The sequence below is a fragment of the Sciurus vulgaris genome (assembly GCF_902686455.1).
Source record: "Sciurus vulgaris genome assembly, chromosome: 10".
In the NCBI taxonomy this organism is placed as follows: Eukaryota; Metazoa; Chordata; class Mammalia; order Rodentia; family Sciuridae; genus Sciurus; species Sciurus vulgaris.
This window is the reverse complement of record NC_136470.1, coordinates 106,487,588-106,510,933: the sequence shown is the minus strand read 5'-3', so window position 1 is coordinate 106,510,933 and position 23,346 is coordinate 106,487,588. Positions and strand designations below refer to the sequence as shown.

The 23,346-nt window shown below is 33.5% G+C and overlaps 2 protein-coding genes across 4 annotated transcripts in view; both read left to right on the top strand.

Annotated features, from left to right (window-relative positions):
- LOC306670246 (palmitoyltransferase ZDHHC19-like) overlaps positions 1-23,346 on the top strand; it is a 401,798-nt gene that overhangs the window by 356,562 nt on the left and 21,890 nt on the right. The window contains exon 1 of one of the 3 annotated variants that reach the window (XM_079154919.1): positions 21,626-21,740. The exons of the other annotated variants lie outside the window; for them this stretch is intronic. The gene's annotated coding sequence lies outside the window, so the exon portion shown is untranslated. Of the gene's footprint in view, positions 1-21,625; positions 21,741-23,346 lie in introns of those variants that run through there. 3 annotated transcript variants of the gene reach the window in all.
- The window catches only part of LOC306670247 (palmitoyltransferase ZDHHC19-like), a 151,263-nt gene continuing 149,602 nt past the window's right edge, over positions 21,686-23,346 (top strand). The window contains exon 1 of the mRNA XM_079154920.1: positions 21,686-21,749. The gene's annotated coding sequence lies outside the window, so the exon portion shown is untranslated. The remainder of the gene's footprint in view (positions 21,750-23,346) is intronic.

Here is a 23,346-nt window from a genome sequence, read left to right as displayed (position 1 = left end):
TAGATCTACGTAAACATGTTTTGAATAAATAAATATGATTAATGTCAAATGTTACAAGTGTTGTAGAGATTCAGACACACTACACATCTGGTGAGAGTTTGGTGCAGTCAGTTTGAAATGAAAACTTCCTGAAATAACATGTAGTATAATTCTGTCTCTGCACAGTCTTACTCTGAAGGAAGTCATGCATATGTCCTTGAAGAATTATGCTTGAAGTTTTCTTCAAAATCCCATTGCAGATATGAGGCGTTAGAGGCAATCTTGAAAAGCATCAAGAATCTATCTTGAAAGAGCAAGCCAATTTTTTCTTATCATTGTTTATTTTCTTCTATTTTTTAATCATTGTGAAATAAATATCATTTTCCTATGGACACCTCTGGTAAACTGCCCTAGTAATTTCTGATTTTCCTAAAAAATATTATTTGTATTTATCTTAATATATGCTTCAGTACTTAAAACCATTCTCTCCTATGCTAACATATGTGACAGTAGAGAGGCAGCCATCAGAAAAAAATGGATTTCAATACTGTCCTGGGAATTTAAAGAGATTTAGTAAACTAAGGTTTCCTACTTTTCTCCTCACATTGAATATTTATTTAATTATTCATAATGTAGTTATTATTTATTACTACTTATTATTTGTGGTCTTGAAATTAATGTATTTCCATTTTATTCTTCTTTTTACCCCTCCCCTTCCTTTCCTGCTTCCCCTTTTTTTAATTTTCTTAACTGTTTTATTCAAGGAACTTACATATATATTTTTCCTTACGAACACTTCTCTTCCTTCATCTCTCCACTTTCTCCCTGACTTATTTTTCATTATGTTTTTCAGAGTCACTCGTTTCTTAGGAAGATATAAAGGCTCATAATTTAGACAAAGTTTTTGCAGTGTCTGAAGTGACTGAAAAGCACAAGCAACTCAGGTCCACAGCAGGGGCCTGTAGAACACTAGTCAGAGGCACTTCCTCACCAAGGGGGGAGAATGAATGCAATTTATTTATAAGACCTGTTCTGTTTGTCACATTCTGTTACTTAAATAAGTGGTCATTTCACAATAAATCAATTGTAGTTTAATTAAAATGCTAATTAGACTATTCATAGGAAAGTATGAATTAAAAAGAAGTTGCACATAGTATACAGTATAGCATTTCCCAAGAGATTTAAAGAAGAAAGACTTTGCAAACATCCACTTGATGTACAGGTTGAATTTTTTCCACTTAAAGGAAAAAAAAATATAAAAACTATAGAAACCACCAAACCCCTAATGCAATGTAATGCATTTTACTATACTCCTAGGGGAATAAATTATTAGTAAGAACTTCATAACAATAATCAAGTTATACTCTTTTCAGTCAGATAAGCTTTTAAAAACCTTGGAAGAAAGATGAATTATAAGTTGAATGTTTTCATAAGAGTTAATGATCAATTATCCTAAAAATTTTAGTTTCATAATGTCATTATGACTCAAGGAAATCACTTCTTCCACAGAAGTAAAAAGCCTCAGATACATACACACAAAACTATAGAAGTTTCTGATAGGAAATGAGGTCCTTGCATTGTAGGACCTTGCTCATCCTAAGTGTGTTATTTTCACAAAGTAATAAAGTATACTACCTGCATGTTAGTTCACAGAAAACAAGAAAAACAATTCGTTTGCATACATTTTACTTTATTTGCAGAAAATACTTTATTAAGGTTTCATTTTATTATTATTTTCATTTAAAAATAAGTCAATTAAATTGGCTTTTCCATAATCTGTCACTTCAGTCTTGCCGAAAGGTGATAGTAATAATTATGCAATTTTGAAATTTTAATGTTTTTTGAACATTGTATTTTATACTTTATATTTGTTAACTTTTTTCATTATAATCCTCTCAGTTATAATTTATGTCCATTGTGCAGATACAACAAGTAGGTTACAGATTTCACTTTGCCCATCATTATAGATGTATCTTTGGAATAGCTAAAACTTGAACTCTGAGCATTTAATAACACTAGCGTATACTTAACTTAGACCAACACACAGTGAAGCAATATAGATACAAGTTTGTGAACTCACTGCCATGAAAAGTGATCACACATGCTCAACTAAAGTTGTCCTTGTCCGTCAATCTTCACTGAAATGTCTGTTTATAATGACCAAATACTGGAAACAACATACAGGACACCATATGAAAAATGGAAAAATTGTGATATAGCCATACAGTGGAGTACTCCTTAGCAGTAATAAAGAAAATTTTGCCACATACAAAATGGAAAATTTTCAAAACCATTTGATTGAATATAAGAACACAAAGAGAAAAGGTCGCATGTATTGCACATTTTCATAAATTTCTAGAATATGAAAACTAATTTGTGATGACACAAATTTTTTCAATGGTGAGACAGAGAGGGAGGGAGTTAAAAAACTGTAAGAAATAATAGAAATGTTTTTTACCATGAATACAATAAATATGTCAAAAATCAGAAAAATAAACAATTTAAATATATGCAGCATATTATAAATAAGTCAAACCTCATTAAAGCTTAAAGAAATAAAAGTTTCAATTTACATAAATATGACATCTTTGGTCTACATCAAATGTTTGAAATTTTTATTGAAACGTTGATGGATGGAAATAAGAGGTGTCAGGAGGGAACCACACATTACATGATTATTGGGGTAAATAATGAGGCCTCTGGCCCATTAAGTTTCAATTAAGTTTGGAATTTCAAGTGCCATGATTCCTCAGCAGAGGAATTGCACAGGTCCACTGGTAAGTGATCCTCTGCAGCAATAAGCATGGCATGACAGCATGGCTCACAGTCAGCACCTGTGATGCCTCTCTGCAGTGTGGCTCAGGGCACAGGCCAGTGGTGCAAGGTATCACCTAAGCTGGTAATAAATGAACAGACAGTAAAATGCACCAGCTTATTCAAAGGAAAGTAGAAAGAATGCAATTACTATATTTACATCCGAGAGGAATGCCTTTGATGAGAAATGAAATTAAGTCTAACTGTTAAGAACCAAGGTGATGTCTCACTGCAGTCACTAGTGAAGAAACATGGCAAGATAAGCAAGAGCATCTAAAACGAGGCTAAGAGTGGACCTGGTGAAATAATAATCATAATTTAATTGACAAAGTAAAAGACTCATGTACAAGATAAAACTGAGCTGGTGCGGCCTAAGAAGTGAGTCATGCAGTGGACATCTCACTATAGAACGGATAATTCAACAGAATCTTTATTGGCATAGGGCCTTCAAGGGAGGGGCACTTTACATCAACTGAAACACATGAGTGTGGGCCGGAGGGGAAAATGCATTACAGTATGTTCAGCTGAATATTGTTACAATTTATGATGCAAGAGAAAACAATGCAGTGAGATGGCAAATGTAAGAGTAAATCACAAAAATCTTTATTCCATTTCTTGATACTTCAGATGGATTTTTATAGTTAATACAGGCCACTGAATGATTTTTAAGTAGACAAATAAGAAAACTCAATTTGCATTTTAGTATGAACACTTTGTGAGGAAGAACACTTGGTGGGGCACTCCTGGCCTTGTGACCTTACATAATAATACAAAATATCATCCTATTAAAAGCTACTGTCCAAGATACCAAGAGATCAGAAACTTTGGAAATGGAGGTGGTCATGTTATGTTGAACATAATAAATTAAATGATTAGTAGATCTGAAAGTGTTGGGGGCTGTGCCATGTGGGCTGCACCAGGATGGCGCCTGGAGGCCAGCCAGAGGTTGTTTTGATCACATCGGCAGTGAGGAGGTTAATTAACATAAGCACACTCAGGTGATTTATCATTGGCCATATTCAATTAAGTCCACATACACAACATGTGCACAGGTGTTCCCCAGTGCTCCTGCTAGGGCCTGCTCGTTTTAACCTTTGCTGTGATAGGACAATTGGCTCCTCGCCTGATCTAAACTGGCGTGGCCCCACCCTCTGCCTCCTGGAGAGAATATAAGAGGGCAGTAGGCAGAAGGCAAGGAGCAGCAGCTAGCAGAAAGAAGAAGCAGCAGTAAGAAGCAGCAGCTAGGAGAGAAGAGAAGCAGCTAGCAGAAAGAAGCAGTAGGCAGCAGCAGAAGGCAGATCGTAGAGCAGAGAACTGAGAACACACCTCTAGGTTGCACCCTTTAGTTCACAGGATGCAAGATGCACCTCTAAGGAGAAGCAGCAGAGTTTAAGAAGAAATAGATCTCTGACAATCGTAGAAGCTTCTCTTTCTCTAAAACTTTCTGTCTAAGCAAAGTTTCTCTTCCTCTAAGCAAAGCCTATCTTTCTCTCAAAGTATTTCTTCCTCTATAAATTAGTGAATATAGGAAAAGTAGTTTATTTTCAGTCCACCTCCGATAAATACCCACGCAATTGTTGCCGCGGGCAGCAACATGAAAGGAAACTTAAAACCTGGTAGTCTAAATTGCTTCCCACATTTCTGACTTGAGAAACTTAATAGTTTACAGTGTCATAAATTAGCTGAGGAAATAATGAACACAAGTATATTTCACATTTTCTGGTGTAGTTTCACATGTCCTCAGGAAAACCAGGAAGGGATGTATGGTACTCATGGATTATTTGTTCAGAATTCAGGAAGTCACCTAGATTGGAGATGCAGGAGTTTCAGAATATAACTAGTAACCCAAAGAATGGGTGCCAAGATAGGTAAATATTTTAGGTTAAATATTTTAGGTGGGGAGAGGAAGAAGAAGGAAGAGGAGAAGGAAGAGAAAGAGAAAGGGGTTGAGGAAGAAGAAAAGGAGAAGAAAATGAAGAAAATTACCTTACATTGAGACTATGAAAACATGAGGAGAAAAAATATTATACAGAAATGACTTTTTATAAGTCAGATAGGAGAAAATTTCAAGAAAAAGGCAATAAAGGCTGGTTTCAAATGTGCAGAGAACAAGGAAAAAAATGATTAGTAGCCCAGCAGCAGATTGCTTGCCTAGCATGTGTGAGGACTGGCTTTGATCTCCTGTACCCAAGGGAAAAACAAAAAACAACAAAAAAATGAAGAACAACAACAACAAAACCCCGAAAACAAAGATCAAAATAATTCACTTTGCTAAGAGAGATTGTAGTGGGGAAAGATGCTAGACTGAAGTAGCCTAGGTACTTAATAGAATGTGAGACCTAATTTTAACTAAAGACCAGTTCTGTGATGCATCAAGATATGGAAAAGAAAAGAGGAGTAGAGGATAAAAAGTAGTTACAACATGGTGCAGAGTAGGGACCAGAAACTTTACTTATCTAGCAGATTAATTGTTTAAAAGCATCAACTGTTTATTTGGTACAAAGTATTAGGACACGAATCCTCCTAATAGCTCTTTTCATTCTATTGAATTGCAGTTGCTTTGCGGAGAGCCGCTGCTGTTTGCCCACGGGCTGCTTCAAGCGGCTTCTTTGCCCTGTGGCTCCAAGCAGCTCCGCTTAGGGAAAACCGCTTCTCATGCTTTCGGGCGACCAGCGGGACAAAAGACACGCATATTCTTCAGAAGTTCATGAAGCAGCTTCCCTTTTATTCCAATAAGCAGTCTCATGCATAAGCAATTGTAACCAGATATGTCCATCCAATCCTGTTAAAGGTCAAGCAGTCACTCGCTGGAGCATACATACAAAGTATATCTGTCCACATGCTAGGCAGCTGAACTGATTATCATGCAGCCAATTGTAAATGCGTTCTGCCTTTCTCCATTCATATTCAGAATGCCGTTTGCTCTCTGCCAGTCGCCATCTTTGGATGCACATGGCGTAACCCTGGGCCCCGGGTTTCGCCTGCCACATTACTTGAACAGAATCTGCATTTGTTTTTCTAGAATCAGGATCAGGAGTTTGATCAGCTTCAATATCCAGACTTCTCTGCTCTAGCAAGTGCAGATGAAGAAATAAAAGAACAAAAACAACAACAGAATTAGGAATGAATAGGAAGGTTTAAAATTAGACACAGAAAACAAATTTCATATTATGACTCGAATGGGAAAGATAAAGGAACATACTTCTCCCCACTATACCATGATGACCTTGTTTATGTACCTTATAATAAAATCGTAGGCAAATAAAACTGTAAAAAGTGGAGAAGAGAATCGAATACTTACAAGAATATATTTTATACCACATGGAGATTATTTCTTACCCATGATCCCATTTGATTCTAATGGCAACAAAGTGATTAGAACAAAACTATTTTATGTTTTAAGTGAAGAAATTGAGGATCCAGGGACCCAGGAAATTGATTAAGTCATCATTGTGGAGTTAATATCTCAAGATTACATAAAAACAATAAGGTCATAAAATATTAGTAATACAACCTCTCAATTATGCAAGTTTAAGTTAGAAAAAGTAAACAAAAACTCTATTACCATACAGCTTATCATGAATCTTTGCAGTACACATTCCTATTAGTTTAATGTCTTTTAACTTGGGCATTTAAAACAGGACATAAAAGTATATGTACTAAAGTAGACTATGAAAGAGTGGTATGTGGGGTGGGCATGGATGATGAGTCATGGTCATTATGCATGAAATTCCTACTGAATCTTTGAGATACATAGTGCAGTTAGTTAATTAGAGTGTTTGCAAAATCACTCTTTGCCTTGCTCTTCTATGTGTATTTCTGTTCATAGTGTCCAAATTTTGACTTAATTTTAAAATAAGTAAATTGGACATCTATTTTAATCGTGAGAACAATGGTTTTAAAACCCAGAACAAGTCTTTAGTATAGCTTATACTTCTTCAAATATATTTTATTCTGTTAATTGAGGATGATATAGTTAAAAGAAGGCTAGAATAATACTTAGATTTTTGCATCTGGGTACAATTTACCTTTTCCTTATGATATAATATTTGGTGAGATACCTGCATATCTCTAAGCCTGATTATTTTTATTTTAATTTTGAGAATGTAGTAGTTTTCCTGACTATTTCACTGGGCTATAGTGAAAATCAAACAAGATAATAGACTCATTATTGGCGGGATACATATTTCATATTTAACTAAAATTAGTGCAGGCTGAAAAAACTAAACTCTGCTTTTAAGTTGTAATTTTGTCACTTTTCAGCTCTGTACACTTGGAAAGATATCTTAGATTTTCTGTACCTCAGTTTGCTTATTTGCAAAATTCATACCATAATAATAATTCTGACATTATAATGCTACAGCAACTAAAGGAAGTAAAATATTCAGTGCTCTTAGAATAGTATCTAGTATATAGTAAATAGACTCCAAAAGTTTTCATATTGGGAGGAGAGCCGGAAGAGGAGCCACAATGAGGATACAATAGTGAACATTTCACAATCATTTTGTTCAGATTTTCAATTTTTACATACATGTAAACTCAAAATCATAATTTGAAGTTTTATTAACAAAGCTTACATTTGTGATTTAAATCCTACAACATGCAAATAAATTTAAGCTTCATCAAATTACTTAAATGCACAACTATAATGTGTATTGAATCCCCTTTGACTGCTCTTGAACAGCAGGCTCCACTTCTCTAACACTTCAATCCCTTAAGAGAAAGAGGGAATGTCTGGGATTTGCCTCAAAGAAACTTTGTGTTGAAATTTCATCTGTGAAACAAACTCACTAAGCAAAACTTACTATAAATCAACTCACATGTTTTCCAAGACCTATTACATGATGAAAGATTAATGCTCTAGTATTCTTTTACTTATAATTCTATGATTAAGAAAACAATACTTCTGTTTTAACATTCATATAAATCTTTTTGATGTACCACTTATTGTTCTGATACATCCACACATATTATATTATCTGTATCATGATAAAAATAATCTTTTAACGTAATGTGGTTATTGAAGTGTTAAGGTTGACCCCATGAGTTTCACCTGCAGAAAACTGACTCTTCCAAATTATTATAGATGATTGATGATTCTTAGAAACTCTATAATAGTTATGATGTGAATTTAGATTATTGCATGAGTATATAATTAAGTGCCTATTGACTATCTTACAGTAATCACAATGTAAGTAAATAAATATTTTAATTAATGTACACCTGAGCTCAATTTTTGTTTACTTTCTTACTGTTAAAAGAGTTAGAATCTTATATTTTGAAGGATAAAATGTTAAAATTGAATATTTCAAATAGATAATAGTGTGTCTTTCCCATGTCTTAATTGTGTAATAAACATTTGCTGTTTGTATTTTGTATTTTTCTCATTTAATGAAATGTACATAGATACACATTTTTACATTGTGGGATATTTTCAGATTATATTTCAATTAAATTTGGAAATAATACACTATTTCAAAATTTCATGTAGTTTCATGCTTTCAAATTCTTCATTACAGATTTGTTAAGATGTTGGAATGAAAGAGGTGGTTTTCCAAGTTGCTCCATGGCATGAGACTGGGAAAGTGCATAGATAGCTTCTCAGTAATGTGGGTAAAAAGATTTAATATTGACTCTCAGAATAGCTTGGGGACTCAGAAGATGGAATACAGAAAATAAAAGAAGAAAATCCACCACAGGTGCCCATTGGAACTGATAAATACACTGTGGACTGGTTGGGGAGGAGGACAGTGAAAAACTGCATTCAGATAGCACCCTCATATATCTTGGTATGAGAAATCAGAGATCAAGGACACTATTGGACTGATCCAGAGGATCAGCTACACTATATCCTCTTGGGGGAAAATATGCTGTGTGTCCCCAGTTATCCATGGAAATCCAAAGCAGATGCCACATTCGCATCATGCTACAGTGGCCAGTGGCTATGGGAACAAGCTCAGGGACAGAGACTTATTAATCTGAGCAGGGTCCAAAAACTCGAGGAGGCAAGGGCCTGTCACAAGACAACAAGTGTGGCTAGAAAACCCAGAGAAATTCAAGCACAGAGAATGTTTTACCCAGGGGAATAAGGGTCACTGAGATCTGAGAGATTTCCAAGTCCCTCTCACACTTTTAAGTGGGGCAGCTTGCAGGACCAGCTGGGGTGGGCCAAGAATTCTATTGTATGGGTGGGAGTGACTGTGGGCTCCGAGATTGATCCCAGGAGATGGGAAGGACATGATCTGTGGGTGGCAGTGGGGGAGAAGAATTGGATCCTCTCTGCCTGACAGGAACCCAGGGGAGATCCTGTGGTCCAGACTCCCAGTGTTAATTGTCAACTGCTGGACTCTAGGGACACACGAACTAAAAATCATTAGAACAATTGCCCTTCAACAAAAGACCAGGGCCTAACGAGGCCTGAACCCTGCCTTTGGGAGCTCACCTATGGGAACTCATCTCACAGAACTCTACAGCAAACTGACCCTGAGAGTGGAGGAGAAAACTCTCCAAGCATCCCCACCTCATAGCACAGGAAGGGAAGTGGAGAATTTTTGAACTCCAACCAGCAACTTGAGGAGTGACACAAAAAGAGGAAGTTCTTGGCAACATATGCTAATACTGTAGTGCATAATACAGACCTAAAGAGAAAAAGGAAAGAATGAAATTTGGCAACACATAACAAACATATATTCTCATTCACAATTTTGACAACTGCAATGGAAACAATTTAATTTTTCATCAAGAAACATTCTTCTAAAATTTAAATGTTAGTTTTCCTTTTGTTCTGTCTTCCTTCTCTTTTTCATTTCTTTTTAATTGTGCTTAATGGTACATGGGCATGACTTCATATACATATTTCACAACTTTTTCATTTCTAGCAATTTTTGAAAGTAGTTATTTTTCATGACTGTGTCTTATGAGGGCTAGGTTTTAGGTTATTGTGCTGTGAATTGTCTATTTTTTTAATTTTATTTCTCCCTCTCTTTTACTATCATACAAATTATTTGGTTCTATTTTTCACTCTTCCTTTAATTTTTTGCTTTTACTTTCTCTCCTCCTCCTTTATAATTATCATATCCTACATCTCTTCTGATTCCACCTATTCACCTTTTGAAATAGCAAAACCTTTACAAACTTATTGTTTTGCAGAACTCAATTGCTTATAATACACCTTCTGTTTATCATGTGAATTAACATTGTCGATGTCATATCAGAACTAAGAATTTGTATGAATGGTATAAATTGTTTGCATTGGATGTTGTAATTATGTGTCTCCCACTAAACTGTGAGGGCTAGAAACCTTCAGGGATGCTGTAAGTTCATAGGGGAAAGGCTCTGTCATCTAAGCTCCTATATTGAATGTATAGACACCAAACACTAAGACAAAATAAGGGTACAAACTATTCCAAACAAATCAAAATACCTCAATAACAAAATCCATGAACACCATAGTGGAGGAAATGTCAAACAAAAAATTTGGAAAATTCATACTTAAACTGATCTACAAGGTAAAAGATGATGTAAGGAGCCACATCAGAGAGAAAATACAGAAAGTGAAAGACACTTCCAAAGGAGATAGAGATTCGGAAAAAAGATCCAAATGGAAATCCTCAAAATTAAGGAATCAATAAACCAAATTAAAACTTAATGGAAAGGATCACCAACAGACTAGACCACCTGGATGGTAGCACTTCTGGTAATGAAAACAAAATATATAATCCTGAAAAAAGGTGACTATGGAGAAAAGTTGTTAAGAGAATCAAGAAATATAAATAACATAAAAAGTCAAATTTAAGATTAATTGTGATAGATGAAGGTTCTGAAACACAGAGTAAAGAAATGCACAGTCTTTTTAATAAAATAAAATCAGAAATTTTTCCAGCCGTTAAGAATTAAATAGAAAATCAAATACAGGAGGCATACAGAAACTTTTCCAAACTTTAAGAATGACATACAAAATCAAATACAGGAGGCATACAGGACCTCAAATATACAAAATTACAATAGATCCCCACTAAGGCACATTATTATGAACATGCCCAACATGCAGAACAAAGGATAGAATTTTAAAGGCTGATGGAGTAAAAGGACAAGTCAAGTATAAATGTAAACCAGTTGGATTTCAGCTGATTTCTCATACCAGATCCTAAAAGCTAGGAGGTCTTGGAACAATACATAACTAAAGAAAATGAATATCCAGCAAAAGTACTATGCACAGCAAAATTAAGATTCAGAATGGATGAAGAAACAAAACCCTTCCACAATAACCAAAAGATGAAGGAATTCACACCTAGAAATCCTGCCTTGCAAAACATGCTGCATAATATAATTCTTGCATACAAAATGAGAAAAAAATTTAAAATCAGCAGAGGGAGGCAATACCCTGGGAGAATAGTCAAAGGATAAACTAATATCAACTAAAAACTAGAAATAAATCAAAATGATAGGGAATAAAACTAATCTCTCAATATCAACATTGAATATAAATGGCCTCAACTCATCGATCAAAGGACACAGACTGACAGACTGGTTTAAAAAACAAACCCCAACAATATGCTGTATTCAAGAGATTCACCTACAAGGCGAAGACTTCCACAGACTGAAAGTAAAAGGATAAGTAAAAATATTTCATTCACATAGATCTCATTAACTAGCAGATGGTGAAATTCAAGCCAAAGTTCATAAGAAGAAACAAAGTAGGTCATTTCATGCTGCTAAAGGTAATCATAGAACAACAAAAAACAACAATGGTAAATATTTATGAACCAAACAATGGAGCATCTACATACATCAACCAAACTTCTCAATATTAAGAGTTAAATGGACTGCAACACAATAATACTGATGGAAATAAAAATGCCACTCTAACCAGATTTTTGAAGCAAAATTTAAACAAAAATTTAAATTTAAATTTTGAAATTTAAAAATTTAAATTTAAATTTTGAAGAAAAATTTAAACAAAAAAGTTATAGAACTCAAAAATACAATTAATACTTTAGGAATAATAGACATATATACCATAATTTACCTATCAATGATTTAATATATGTGTTCTTGGCAGCCTATGGGTTTTTTTGAAATTAGTCCATAATTTTTTGAATTAGTCACAAAGCAACTGTGAACAAATACAAAAAAAAAAAAAAAAAAAAAATCCAGATAACACCTTGCCTTCTCTCAGATTATAATAGAATGCAATTAGAAATCAATGAAAAGACAAAGCAAAGAAACTACTCTAACACGTGGAGTTTAAATAATTCACTATTAAATAATGGATGGAAGCAGACTTAATCAGGGTGAAATTAGACTGTTTTGATGTAAATGAGAATAGTGAAACAATACATCAAAATCTCTAGGATGCTATGAAGGCAGTGCTAACATCAAATTTCATAGCATAGAGTTCTTTCATTAAAAGAATAGAATGGCACTAAAGAAATAACCTGAACAACATATATAGGTCCTAGAAAATGAAGAAGAAATTAACACCAAATCAGTGGAAGACAAGAAATAAACAAAATCAGAGCCAAATCAATGAAATTGATGTTAAAATATTTTTAAAAAATCACTTTTTCTTCAAGAAAGCGAACAAAACTGATAAACTCTTAGCCAGGCTAATCAAAAGAAAGAGCGGGGAATCTTAAATTATGAAGACTCATGATGAAAAAGGAAATATTAGCACAGACACTACTGAAATGCAGAGAATAATCAGAAACTGTTTTATAAATTCATAGTGAAATGAATTAGAAAATCATGACCTCAACATATTTCCAGAGACATGTGAGATACCCAAACTGAATCAGGAGGAACTAGAAGATCTTGGCCAAGATCATTCTAAATGGGGGAAAACTAACAATATTCACTGTAAAAACTAGAACAATACAGGAATTCTCTCAGTCAAAACTTCTATTCAACACTGATCTTGAAACTCTAGCCAGAGAAATCAAGCAAAGAAAGAAATTAAAGGATAAATAGAAAAAAAAAAAAAAAGGGGTTCAAACTATCTCTATTTTTCAATGGCAATACCCTATATATCTCATCCTAAAAACTCCAGAACAAAACTTCTAGAACTCAAATTAATTCACCAAGGTAGGAGGAAACAAAATTATCACCTATAAATCAATTGTGTTCCTATACACCAATGATAAATCAGCTGTAGAGAAAAGATCACAATAGACTCAAAATTAACATCTATAAACGTGGGAATCAATCTCACGAAAGGAGTTAGAGACTGCTACAATAAAAACTACAGAACACTAAAAAGAGAAACCAAAGATGACCTAATAAGATGGAAAGATCTATGTTCTTGGATAGTCAAAACTAATATTGTCAAAATGTCCATGCTACCAAAAGTATTATACAGATTGCAATTCCTGTTAGAATTCCAATGATGTCCTCCATAAAACAGAAAAAGCAGTGATGATATTCATTTGGAAAACAAGACACCTAGGATAGCCAAGAAAATTCTCATTGAGAAAAGTGATAAAGCAGACAACACAATACTAGACCTTAAGTTATACTATAGAGCTATAGAAAAAATAAAGCATAGTGTTGGCACCAAATCAGGGATAAAGACCAATGGAACTGCATAGATACAGTGGCAAATCCACATGTAAACAATTACCATGTTCCAGACCAAGGTGCTAAAACATACATTGGAGAAAAGATAGCTTCTTCAACAAATGGTGCTGGGAAAACCGGAAGTCCATATGTAGCAGAATGAAATTTAACCCCTATCTCTAACCCAGCACAAAATTCAACTCAAAGTGAATTAAAGACATAGGCAGGGTTACACCAGAAGCCCTAGGCATACTAGAAGAAAATGTAGATCCACTATGCCAGCATGTTGGCTTGGGAACCAACTCTTCAACAAGCCTCTTAGAGTGCAAGAAGTAAAATCAAGAATCAATAAAAGAGATGTGATCAAACTAAAAAGCTTCTTCAGAGCAAAGGAAATAATCAAGAATATAAATAAAGCCTAGCAAATGGGAGAAAATCTTTCACTGCAGATAAAGCTTTAATTTCCAGAATATACAAAGAACAGAAAAAGCTTAACACCAATAATAATAATAATAACATTAATAACAATAATAATAATAGTGTTGATTATGATCCAATCAATAAATTGGCAAAGGAACTGAATTAACATTCTCAATAGAAGAAACATGAACAGTCAACCTATTTAAACAAGTGTAAACATCTCTTGCAATTAGGGAAATGCAAATTAAAACTGCAGGGGCATCTGAACTCATTTCAATCAGAATGGCAATTATCTAGAATATAAGTAAAGTAGATGTAGGTAAGGATGTGAGGAAAAGATATGTTGATAAATTGAGGTGGGAGTGCAAATTAAAGCAACCGGTCTGAAAACAGTATGGAGATTTTTCAAAAGAACTAAGAATGGAACCTCCATTTGACCCAGTTATCCCAATCCTCAGTATAAATCAAAAGGATTTAAAATCAACATAATACAGAGATGCAGTAACCTCACTGTTTATAGCAGCACAATTCACAATAGCTAAGCTATGAAGTCAATCTACTGCCCTTCGACAGAGGAATGTATAAAGAAAATGTGATATGTGTGTATAATGGAATATTACTCAGCCATAAACAAGAACGGCCTTATGACATTCACTAGTGAATAGATAAATCTGAACACTATCATGCTAAGTGAAATGAACCAATCCGAAAACCCAACGTTTAAATACTTTCTGATATATGAATGCTAACCCATAACAAAGGGAGTGGAGCGGAAGAATTGAAGTACTGGAATAGACAAAAGGGGAAAACAGGAAGGGAGGGATAAGTAAGAAAAGGAAAGTGAAATGAATGTTTCATAAACTTCCTATGTACATATATATACATACTACAGTGACTACCACTGTCATATACATCCACAACATTGGGATACAAGATAGAATGTGATACATTTCATATATTTATAAAAATGACAAAACAGACTCTACTGTGATGTATATCTAAAAAGAACAAATTAAAATAAAGAATAATATGAATAAAATAAATTCTTCATTTGCTATAACACATATGTTACATCTTTTATTGCATAGAGATTAAAATTTTCTTGAAAACATTAAAGGATGACATCACTGTAAGCAAAAGTTCAACAGAGATTAACGTTTCTCTCTCCCTAGCCATTCTTATAATTGTGTTTAGAGGTGACAGAGAAGGTAATAGTATGGTTGGTGTCAGGTGCAATGGTATGGCACATGGTTGTAATTCCAGTGATTTAAGGAGACAAAGACAGGAGATGGAAGTTCACAGTTCAAGGTCAGTCTCAACAACTTAGTGAGTTCCTAAGCAAATTATCAAGACCCTGTTGCAAAAAATAAAAATAAATAAGTAAAAATGACTGAGGATGTAGCTGGATTGTAAAGTGTACCTGTGTGGTTCAATGCCCAGAATCACATGCACACACATACACATAATCACACATATATACATACATACATACATATATATATATATATATATATATATATATATATATAAAACTAAACCAAATTGACTCTTAACATTAATAGAAAATTCAAGTCTTACCATAAGAATAATTGTGGGGAAAAGTTAGATATCATCTTGGTTTGCACTATAATTTCTAATTAAAAACTATGGCATTAATATGATTGGTTAGAGCATTATCGATAGTTAGCTTCTTTTATTTATTTGAGTTCTTAGCAATACTGGACATTCTTACTATATAAAATACATCCTTTTTGAAACAAACAACTTGATCATAATGTAGTATGTTGTTGAAAAAAACTTGCTAATATTTTATTAAGGATATATGCATTTGAATTCATCAAGTGTATTGGTCTATAGTTTTCTTTCCTCATTGTGCCCTTGTCTGGTTTTGGTATGAGTGTGATAGTGGCTTTATAGAATGAATTTGGAAGTGTTCCTTCTTTTCTATGTCATGAAATAATTTGAGGAGCTTTGGCATTGATTCTTCTTTAATGGCCTGGTAAACTTTAACTCTGAGAATTCACCTGGTCTTGGGCTTTTCTTTATTGCAAGGCTTTTTATCACCGCTTCTATTTCATGGCTAGTTATTGGTCATTTTAGTTCTTCTGTGTCTTCTTAATTTAATTTTTGCCAGTTTTATGTGTCTAGAAATGCATACATTTATTCCAGGCTTTCAAATTTGTTGCAGCATAATTTTAAAATATAAACTAATGTTTCTTTAGATTTCTGTGATGTCTTTGATGATTCTTTTACATCTCTAATTCTATTGATTTGAGTCTTCTCTTTTTCTTTTGTTTAGTGTGATTAAAGTTTAATCATTTTTATCTTTTCAAAGAACCCATGTTTTGTGTCATTGATTCTTTATATTGCTTTTTAATTATGTATTTTGTTGACTGTGGCTGTGATCTTAATTATTTCCTTCTTTCTACTACTTCTGGAATTGGTTTGTTCTTGTTCTTCAATGGTCTTGAGATGCATCGTTAGGTTATTTATTTGGAATTTTTCTGATATTCTTATGTAGATATGCATATCTATAAACTTTCCCCTTAGATTTGCCTCCATAAGGTCCCAGAGGTTCTGTTACTTGGTATCATTTTCTCATTTAATTCTAACATATTTTTATTTCTCTCCTGATTTTTTCTATCATCCATTCATCATTCAAAACTACATTGTTCATGGTCATGTTTTTATATAGTTTCTGAGGGCTTTTTGCTGTTAATTTTCAATTTTATTTTGTTATGATCATGGAAGTTGCAAAAAAATATATAATTTTATAATTATATATATAAGATTATATATATTATATATAAAATAGCAAATATTTTATATATAATAGCAATATATATATAGCTATATAGCTATATATATATATATATATAGCAAATATATAAATATATATATTTGCTACAAGGTTCTTGGTGGTCTAAAGCATAGTCTATATTGTAAAAGGCTCCTAACCAGCTGAGAAAGAAGTGTATTCAGTTCTTGATTGATAAAAGTGTATTCACCTCTTGCTTGATAAAATATTCTATAGATGTCAATTAAGTTCATTTGATTTTTAATACTTTTCTAGATACAAAGACACTTTATTGCATTTATAACTGGATGACCTATGTATTGGTGTTGAGATGTACTGAAATTACTCAGTAGGAGTATATGGGATCTCATATTTAAATATGTCTGTTCTATATCATTAGGTGCTCCAATGGTTGGGGCATAAATATTTATTATCTTTTATCTCTGTTGGATTGTTTCTTTGCCAGTATGAAGTGACTTTTTTGTCTCTTCTGATTAATTTTGGCTTAAAATCTGCTGTGTCAAATATGAGAACAGTCATTCATTCCTGCTTTTGGGGGGTTCCATTTGATGATATACAAATATCCATCATTTTATTTTTAAACTGTGTCTGTCCTCTTCTATAAGGGTAGTCTCTTCACACACATATAGTTAGGTTTTATTTCTTAACCCATTCTGTCTTTTAGCTGGAGAGTTGAGACCATTTATATTGAATGTCCTTAGATGTTTATTAATTTCTGCCATTTTCATTTAATTCTGCTGTTTAATTTCCTCCTATGTCTCTTTTGCTTAGCTACTCTTCAAATTAGACTTGTTCTTTTTAAACTCTGGACTTTTTTTATATTTCCTCTGTTTAAGTATATCCTTAATCCTTTTCTGACATGTCAGATTAGCAGTCATGAAATTTTTCTTTATTTTTATCTTGGAAGTTTGAAATTTCTTCTTCAATTGTACAGGTAGCTTTGCTAGATATATCAATCTTGGTTGACATTTCTATATATTCAGAATTGGGAACACATCATTCCATATCCCCCTGCATTTTCCAGTTTCTGCTGAAACATTAGAAGTAATTTTGATTGGCTTGCCTGATTGACCTGATTTTTTCTCTTGAGATTTTTAAAATTTTATCCTTGTTCTGTATTTTAGTCATTTTAAAATTAATGTGTCATGAAAAACCTATTTTTCTTTCCTTGTGTTGAATTCTGAAGGTTTCATGGATGTCTACTTCATTCTAAAAGTTTGGAAAATTCTATTATTATTCCTCTGAAGAACTTATCTATGCCATTAGTTTATATGAATCTCTTCAATTCAAATAACTCTCCAATTTGTTCTCAATGTTGGCCCAGAGTCTTTTATATTACAATCATGGTTACTTTCTTTTTTCTCTAATACTGTCTAAATGTTCATGCCTAAATACTTTGCCTTCCAACTCTGACATTCTGTATTCAGCATGGTATAATCTATTTAAGAGATTTTTGAATGAACATTTTGACTTATCGTGTGTTTTAATTGCAAGAATTGTTTGGTTCTTTTACAATATTTCTATATTTTAATTGACTTTCTTATTCATATCCTGTATTGACTTTCTTAGTTTATTTGGTTTTTAGGTAGCATTTAATTGCTTCCAACAGTTAGTTATGGTTTAGCTCTTGATGGAGCCTGGAGGTTATCAATTTTTCTTGGAGATAACTGATATGGGATAAACTGCCTGTGGTATGAAATTTGAAATGTGGGATGAGTAGAACACAGGAATTGAGACTCAAGGGAACCAAAGGCTTACACCAAGAATATTCGGATCACTTGAGGTTTTGACTTGCAGACTCTAGAAAGTACCACTACACCTTTGAATTTTGTTTAAATTTCATGAAATAGGAAGGAATAGCATAGGTATGGTATTGCAATCAAAACTTTATAAGGAAAAAATGTGATTTATTTTGTGTGAGTGTATTTAATGACATTGATACATGATCATATAGAAATAAAATTCATGATTATTATTTAGTAAGTTCCATTATCTACCCAGCTTTCAATTATCTGATAGCTTTAAAAATCATAATCCAAATAAAATCCTTACATTAGTCTCTGTTTTTCTGAAGTATGTTTTGTCTGTAAATAGTCCTTTACCCTGTCACCTCCATCTCTCTTTTATTTTATTTTTTAAGTTTTACATGACAATAGAGTCCATTTTTAAATATTTATACAAGCATGGGGTATATCTTATTATAACTATAATTCCTATCTTGTTAATGTACACAATGGTGAGATTCCCTGTAGTGTATTCATATATGTACATGGGAAAGTTATATCAGATTAATTCCACAGTATTTCCTAGTCCTATCACCTCTCACTTCTCTTTGTTCTCCTTTATCTAATACACTGAACTTGTATGCTTCTCCTCCTTCCCCCTTTGCCTTGTATTAGTATCCACTTATCAGAGACACTACTGGATCTTTGATTTGAGGGGATTGCCTTATTTCTTTTGGCATGATTCCCTCAAATATCTCTATTTCCTGAAAATGTCAATAAGTCATTCTTCTTTATGGTTGAGTAAGAGTCCATTGTGTATGTGTGTATATATATATTTACACACACAACATCCACACACACAATCACATTTTCTTTATACATTCATCTGTTGAAAGACATCGAGGTTGTTTCCATAGCTTAACTATTGTGAATCAAGCTGCTATAAACATTGACATGGTTGCATCATTATAGTATGCTAATTTTTTTTTAGGACATATACTGAGGAGTGGGATAAGTGGGTCAGAGAAGATTCCATTTCAGTTTTGTGAGGAACCTCCAAAATGCTATCCAGAGTGATTGCATCAATTTACATTCCTACAATCGATACATGTGTACCCTTTTCCCCAATCCTCATCAACATCTATTGGTTCTTGATAATTGCCATTCTGGGTGAATTGAGGTGAAATCTCAGTGTAGTTTTAATTTGCATTACTCTAATTGCTAGAGATGTTGAATTTTTTTTTCATGTATTTGTTGACTATTGGTATGTCATCTTTTGAGAAGCATCTGTTTAGTTCCTTTGTCCATTTAGTGATTACTTTTTGTTGTTGTTGTTTTTGTTTGTGCAGTTAAGCTTTTTCAGTTCTTTGTATATTCTGGAAATTAAAGCCTTATCTGAGGTGTGGGTGCCAATAATTTTCTCCCATTATAGAAGTTCTCTCTTTACACTCTTGTTTCCTTTGCGGTGAAGAAGTTTTTTAATTTGATTCCATTCCATTAATTGATACTTGATTTTGTCTCTTGCACTTCAGAGTGTTGCATATTGGAGAGTTGGGCCTCATTTTCTTTTAGTAAATGCAGGGTTTCTTGGTCTAGAACCTAGGTCTTTGATTCACTTTGAGTTTTGTGCAGGGTAAGAGATAGGGTTTAAATTCATTTTGCTACATATAGAGGTTCAGTTTTCCCAGCACCGTTTGTTGAAGAAGCTATCTTTTCTCCAGAGTATAATCATGGAGCCTTGGTCTCCATGTATGAGATAAGTGTGTTCATGTGGGTTTGTCAGTGTGTCTCCAATTCCATCCCATTTTCTTCGTGCCTTTTTTTGTTGCCAATACCATGAATTACTTGCTACCATAGTTTGTAGTATAATTGAAGTTCTGGTATTGTGATGTGTCTTACTTCACTTTTCTCACTAAGAATTGCTTTGGCTATTCTAGTTCTCTTGTTTTTCCATCTCTTTCTCATTATACACTTCAAAATGCATTTGTTAAAGGCACCCATTTACCCTTTTAAAGAATTTTTCATTGTCTAGATGTTGCCGATTGCATCTCCATGTTATGATTTAACATGTCCTCCATAATGTGGGTGAGACTCATATAATCAGTTGAAAGCCTATTCTGAATGGAGAAGATAAATGAGAATTTCCTATGACTCACTTGGCTTCATGTTGAATACACAACATCAGCTTTTTCTGGGTTGTGGTCATGTCAGTTTGGGACTGAATGTATACCATTGACTCTCCTGGTTGTCCCACTTGCCAACTACAAATCCTGGGACCTGTTGGCTCTCATGATGACATGTGAAAATTCTATACATACACACGCACAACCACACATGTGCACATAATGTATTGGTTCTGTGTTCTGGAAATCCCTGATTAATATAAGTTATAAGGTAAACTATTCTCCAATTTGGGGTGTTAGGATATGGTCATATTTGAAAGTCATTTTTTGACCTTAACAGGGAAAGGAAGAATAATAGTTTTCTTCTGTGAGTAAAATAATTTGTTGGCATATTTCTGAAGCTCCCACTATTCCAGCCAACATAATTGAAAATACATTCAGAAATAGACATGAAATTTTTGGTATTCGAGTTATAAAAATGATAAATTTTAAAAAGCATGTTAAGTTTGAAGGAAGAAAAAGCAATGAAAGTTAACTGTAAAAATGTACTAAATAAGCTGCCCTCTTAACTCTGGGTAATGAATAGACAGAAGAAAAAAATCCTTTCTGGTCAGTTTCTAGGTGAAAACACTATGAAATATTTAGCAGTTTCTTCACATACAAAAACTTTTTATCATCCCACTGAGTCAACATACCAAAATGTTTGATTTTTTTGTTCATATTTCTGAATAAATGATTTTGATTTATCTTCATCTTTAGTTTCTTTTCTTTCATCTTGCTTAACAAAACTCTTGTTTAAAACATCCATGCAAATCACGTTCCACAGACACAATCTCTCTCTCTGTACTAAAGCCTCATTTCTGCTGCCATTCTTCTCCATGCCTCAGTTCGGACACTGCCTTTTGTGATTTGGTATGTTCATGATCTAAGGACTGGAAGTCAGGCAGTGCCAAGCTACCCAGTTTCTGCTGGGCTTCCACAAGGTTCCATTTGCACACCACAGAGCTCATGACTCCCTTTGTGCTTTTGGCAAACCAACTCAATCCCATGGCTAAGCAGGAAGCAGGGAAAACCGGGGATAGTCCAAGTCACTCTCTTCCTCAGCATCACCCTCTGCCAGAGGAAGGCTACAGGGTCTCGAGGACTGCTACAGTTATTCCATGTGCAACTGGCCCGCGCCCTACAACCACCACTGCCAATGAACTTGGCCTAATGGAACCTGCGCCCCGAGCCAGCCGCCCAGCCTGCCCGGTCGTTGCCCAGCCTGCCCGGCCGTTACCCAGCATCTCGCTGTTTTGGTCACCTTCGGTAAGTGGAGTTGAATCTCACTGTAGTTCTTAAAAATCAGCTTTTGTTTTCATGATCTTCTCTCTCTCTTTTTTTCTTTTTTTCTTTCTGTTTTTCTGCTCTTATCTCTATTTTATTTCATCTTTTAAATCGGACTTGGTTTTCAATTTGTATTCCATATTCATTTACCTCATGAATATAAAGAAAATAAAAAATACTTAAAATTACATTAATTTTGGAATAACGTTTTCACACTGCTTATGTCCATACATGTACACTTTTCTCTCCCATTCTCTCACTGTCTCTGTTTTTCTGTCTCTCACATAAACTTCCTTAAATGAGGGTTAATATTTTCTTATTCAGTGTTTTACTTCCCACAGATAATATAGATTTTTGTCTTTCTCTATTTCTACTTGATGTTTTTCAATTAAATCTGTTTTTCAAATATAAGCTTTTAGACTGACTGTGAAAACCTTCTAGACAAAATAATGGTGTTCAACAAATATTTATGTAATATGAATACTTGTATTTACCTATGAGAAGGGTGATTCACTCTTCCATTTCACTAAACTACCTATGTTATTCTTTAGTCCACAACACTGGTTCATAATAAATAAATGACAATATCCTCCTTATTATTATAAACTGATATTATTATAATGCACTAGTCAGGATTTTTATTAATTTACTTCTTATGACTTTCTTATGACTTTCATTTTCATTTTCTCACCATCCAATCTCAGGATATACCCCTGAGAATTTTATTCTTGAAATTAAATACTGAATTTATAAAAATACATATAAAATATTTTTGAAATAGTATTGATAAGGCTACTTGAGAAATGATGTTTAAATTTATTTTGCTGCTTTATGCATTTATGTGATGAATAAATTCAAAAAGAATCTTAAGATCTTAGATCATAACTTAAGAAAGAAAATGGGAGAGGCAATGAGTAAACAAACCCATGCTGCTTTCTGTGTCATATTTTTCTGGAGTTTCTGAAGATTTATAGAGATGCAGAATACAGACACCTGAGCTCCAGAGAATCAAGCCCCTGAAATGATTATTACTCTTTTTCTTCATCCAGGATGGAAGAGAATGAAATCCCTTCTCCTCTCTAATATATGTTATTGTTCACCATTCTATAATATTGTTTTTCCCATAAATGCATTTCAATAATGTCAAACATTCTTTTCTTTATTAGCTAATCTATTCTAATATCCATTTGTGAAAAAAATCTATAACCCAAATTAGGAAGACTAGTCGAAATAGCTAAGGTGTGATTTATTATACATTCACATTATTTTTTAAACCCATTTTGCTTATCTTCTCATTAGAGATGACAGTAAAGTGGAATGACTATATAAAATGCAGGGATCATAACACATGAAAGTGTTTCAAACTTACTTTCAACAATCATTTAAATTTAAAGATACATTTGGAATGTTTAGGTTTCAATTAGATATACTCATATAAAATGTTAAATACCAATCTTTAAAAAAATTATAAATTTTTCTAATTAGTTGTACATGACAGTAGAATGCATTTATACATTTTGATAAATCATACATATATGGAGTGTGATTTCTTATTTTTCTGATTGTACGTATTGTAGGATCACATTGG